Below are 5257 nucleotides of genomic sequence, written 5' to 3'. Positions count from 1 at the left end.
CTGCATATTTTGAGGCAAGGCAGGCAAGGTTTTCAGCGGTCCTCAGGGACCACCACCCACTCTATATTATATGTAAACTTACTTGAAACCTTGTGGTACTGACTACATTCATTACACTTTTTTATTTCACGGACACCTTGCAATTAGTCTATGGACCCCTGTTTGAGAACCCCTGGTGTAATTGATATTTGTTCTTTTGTTTAGTAGTTTTCAGTTTTTAGTACATGACAGTACACTTACAAATTATTTATTTCATGTTATTTTATTTAAAATTGCATACTTTGTGTGACATACTTGTCCATAGCTGCTGTTTGAAGAGTTGAGACACTGACTGAAGGATATTTTGTTTGATTTATTTGGGTTTTTCATTGAAGTAGTTATTTTGCTTTTAGAACTGTACTTATTGTCAGGACCCGGTGCGAGAAACAGTCACTAATAATCGTCAGAACCCAGAAGATGAGGCAGACACAGCAGTACTAGAGATGGTGGTTTAATAAAGAACAAAATCTTCAGGCAAAGAAACTAAATCCACAATGTCCAAAAATAAAGCCAAAAGGCACAAAATGGAAATCCTCCAAAATAGAAAAGAAACTCCACAAAGTGGTAAAAAACAGCAGGGAAAAACAAACCTCAAAAGACTACTCAAATAATACACAAGAACTAAACCAGAGAACCTCTGGAAAATTCAACAAGAGAAATCTCTGAATAAAACAAGGCTTGGGCTGGGGCTGGGTGCTAACTTACAAACACTGAGCAAGGAACTAAGGAACACACAGGGTTTAAATACTAACAAGGGAATGACCTACAGGTGCAAACAATAATTAGAGCAAGAAAAACAAAAGGTACAAAAAAGGTGCAATGGGGACATCTAGTGACCAAAACCCGAACAGTCTTGGCCAAAACCTGACACTTATTTTAAGCTTTTTGTTCTTGTAAAGATATTGTAGTAGACTCAGGCCAGGTGCACATATTTAATGACTATATAAATGTATCACAAAGTCAAATTAAAAGGTCAATTCAATACGGAGACCAACTTTGTGATGGTTCTCAATGGAGATTTTTTACGATGAGATCACACCATGTTCATTGTATTTATGAAAACTGCTCCCAGACAGTGTACAGTACCATTGCCGCCTACTGGCCTTTCTTGATATTGCTGGTTGTAACTACGAATACCTGCATACATACTGGACTGATAAGGAACACTGCTATAACTATTATTAGTAGTAGTATTATAATGATTTAAACAAGTTGGGACAACCCTTCAGTTAACTACTGTACCTAACAATTATCCAGTAGTAGTGATTATGGTTCCTCAATATACATTTAACATATTACAACGTAGGCTGTGTTACAGCACTACTTTTGGTGTCCCCCTCAGGAATTGCTCCTGAGAAAATTTCAAGTTTGTGTGTCAGAACCATGTGTAAGTTGACTATGCAAACAATTAAAGATTTTCAACACATTAATGTTTCTTATAAAAATAAGTGATGTAATCAGTCTTTCCTCAACTCTTAGCCAAAAGAGATGCATAGTATTAATATCAGCCCTGTGATTACAATGAAGAGCAGTTCTGGGCCAGCTGCAGCTTAACTAGGTCTTTCTGTCACAGTATAGACGCTGATGAGGCGCCGTAGGTACGGGGAGTCAAACATTTAATGTAGAACGGAGAGACGTGACACTTTCCTTGCAGCACTGGACCGCACGACTGGACAATAATCAAGATTAGACAAAACTAGAAACCTGCAGGACTTGCTTTTTGAAGTGTGGTGTCAAAAAATGCAGAGCATCTCTTTATTACGGCCAGACCTCCCCCATCTTTACAACCACTGAATCTATATGTTTTGACCATGACAGTTTACAATCTAAGATAACGCCAAGTAATTTAGTCTCCTCAACTTGTTCAACAGCCACACAATTCATTACCAGATTCAGCTGAGATCTAGAATTTAGGGAAAGATTTATACCAAATACAATGCTCTTAGTTGTAGAGATGTTCAGGACCAGTTTATTACTGTCCACCCATTCCATTCTTGACTTCCACCTCTTCCACACTCACTTTACCGAATTCAAAATTGCAACGGTTGCCTTTCATAATTTGGTCAATTACGTATGAATGTGTAGGTTCAGAATTTGTCGTTGTCATGCCTAAGTTTGCTAATCTTCCCAATAAAAAAAAATATTGAAGTAGTTGGCATTATCAGTGAGTTTTGCGACAAATAAGCTATCTGATTCAAGGAATGATGGAGTCGAGTTCACCTTTTTGCCCAAAATTTCATTTAAGGTGCTCCAAAGCCAATGGGCATCTTCTCCATCCTTGAAGAGGAGTGCATGTTCCCCAAGTCTTCAGAGACTACCTTCAAGAACAAGCTTTATGACCAGCATATTGGCAAAAACCAGGTGTTTGAGAAGCCCAAGCCTGCCAAAGGCAAGGTAGAGGCCCACTTCTCCCTGGTGCACTATGCCGGCACTGTGGACTACAACATTACTGGCTGGCTGGACAAAAACAAGGACCCCCTGAATGATTCTGTTCTTCAGCTGTACGGAAAGTCCTCAGTGAAACTGTTGTCTACCCTGTATGTTGCTGCCCCACCTGAGGGTAAGACTAGCATCACATCAACAGATTTAAGTTCTAGTCAAAACTCAGACCCACATTTCTTTAAAGGGGCAATACCAAGTTGCTACATTCATTTTTGTACCCTGTGCTAAATTAATACAATGTTAAAGGAAAATATAAACAAACCCTATATAGCCTAAAAAGATGGTTAAAACTATAATTGTTATATAATGGATGGTCAGTCCTTGCATCCGTAGCGCCGTCTTTGAATTCGAGGTTGGTTCCATTTCTTCAGCTTTTTACCGAAGCCGGGTGAGGAGCTGCTTTTGTTATTGTTTCAAGTGCTGATGATTTAAAGTCTTGGAATGTTTCTCAGGGTTATTCACTGGGTTAATAACCCTGAGAACACTGTTTCTCCCGTGTGGCTCAGTTGGTAGAGCATGGCGCTTGCAACGCCAGGGTTGTGGGTTCATTCCCCACGGGGACCAGGATGAATATGTATGAACTTTCCAATTTGTAAGTCGCTCTGGATAAGAGCGTCTGCTAAAATGACTTAAATGTAAATGTTAATATTGGCAGCATTTGCATTCAATGCCTAGTGCAGTCAAAAAAAAAATTATAATATATTTCCACACTATGAGGTTTGAATAATACTGTGAAATTCAAAAAATTATGACAATGCCCTTTTAGTGTAAAAGCTTTTTTGAAAATTGGCTGATTTGGTGGGATGGAGTTTGTGGTGACATCACCAGGCAGTAAATAAGTTAATAGACCAATAAGAAAGATCTTTCCAATTTCTCTGCCAATAACAGCTAGTTTTTTCCATTTTAATTGAAAACAATTACAATAAGGTACTTAATTGTTACCCAGAAAGGATTTGATTTTGAGATAAAAAATAAAAAAACAGCTGCATTGAAGCTTTAAGATTAATGTGAAGTTAACCCGAGATTGTCTTGTTCATAATGATCTCTTAAGAAGGGTGGTTCCATGCAGACTGTGTCCTTGCAGTTCAGGGTGATCTTTTGAAATGTGGATATTCAGTCCTTCAAAAGGTGCATCGATTTATCATCGATGATTTATATTTAAAAAATGGTTTGTAATCCTCTTACAGGAGAACTTGGGCAAGCTGATGACCAACTTGAGGAGCACTCATCCTCACTTTGTGCACTGCCTGATCCCCAACGAGTCAAAGACTCCAGGTACAAGAAATATAGAGTTAAATATTATACACTACGGGTCACCTACTCATTCAAGGGTTTTTGTTAATTTTTTAAAACTATTTTCTACATTGTAGAATAATAGTGAAGACATCAAAACTATGAAATAACACATATGGAATCATGTAGTAACCAAAAAAAGTGTTAACAACTTATTCAAGGTGAGTGTCCCATCCGCAGGACAGTTGAGCTAACGTAGGCTAATGTGATTAGCATGAGGTTGTAAGAAACAAAAAAAAATTGGGCAGAAACCTTAAATTCTTGTTAATCTAACTGTACTGTCCATTTTACAGTAGCTATTAGAGTGAAAGTATACCATCCTATTGTTTGAGGAGAGTGCACAATTATGAACTTGAAAATGTATGAATAAAACAATTAGGCACCTTTGGGCAGTCTTGATACAACATTTTGAATAGATATGCAAGATTTCATAAGATCACTCTAAAACTTTGCACATACGGTGCTTCCATCTAGTGGCCAAAGTCTAAATTGCGTCTGGGCTAAAATAATTAATTATGCCCTTTCTCTTGTATTTCAAAGATGGTACAAAAAGAAATACAAAAAAAATTGTTTTTTCTTTGTATTATCTTTTACCAGATCTAATGTGTTATATTCTCCTACATTCCTTTCACATTTCCACAAACTTCAAAAGGTTTCTTTTCAAATGGTACAAGCTACAGGCAGTTAGATTTAGGTATATCATTTTAGGCGAAAATTGAGCGGATCCTTAACAAATTAAAATATATTTTATATTTGAGAGTCTTCAAATAGCCACCCTTTGCCTTGATGACAGCTTTGCACTCTCTTGGTATTCTCTCAACCAGCTTCACCTGGCATGCTTTTCCAACAGTCTTGAAGGAGTTCCCACTTATGCTGAGCACTTGTTGGCTGCTTTTCCTTCACTCTGCGGTCCGACTCATCCCAAACTATCTCAATTTGGTTGAGGTTGGGTGATTGTGGAGGCCAGGTCATCTGAAGCAGCACTCCATCTCTCTCCTAATTGGTAAAATAGCTCTTACACAGCCTGGAGGTGTGTTGAGTTATTGTCCTGTTGAAAAACAAATTATATTCCCACTAAGCCCAAACCAGATGGGATGCCGTATCGCTGCAGAATGTTCTCTTTGCTTATTTGAGCATTTCTTGCCATAATTGGTCTTTTACCAAATAGGGCCATCTTCTGTATACCTCCCTACCTTGTCACAACACAACTGATTGGCTCAAACGCTTTTCGAAGGAAAGAAATTCCATAAATGAACTTTTACGAAGGCACACCTGTTAATTGAAATGCATTCCAGGTAACTACCTCATGAAGCTCCCAAGTGGCGCAGTGGTCTAACACACTCCAGTACCTGGTTTGAATACAGCCAGCATCACATCTGGCTGTGATTGCGAGTCCCATAGGGCCACAATTGGCCCAGTGTCGTTGGGGTAGGTTGTCATAGTAAATAAGAATTTGTTCTTAACTGACCTAGTTAAATAAAGG

The sequence above is a fragment of the Salvelinus alpinus genome, chromosome 3 (genome assembly GCF_045679555.1).
Source record: "Salvelinus alpinus chromosome 3, SLU_Salpinus.1, whole genome shotgun sequence".
Taxonomy (NCBI): domain Eukaryota; kingdom Metazoa; phylum Chordata; class Actinopteri; order Salmoniformes; family Salmonidae; genus Salvelinus; species Salvelinus alpinus.
This window is presented reverse-complemented; position numbering follows the sequence as displayed.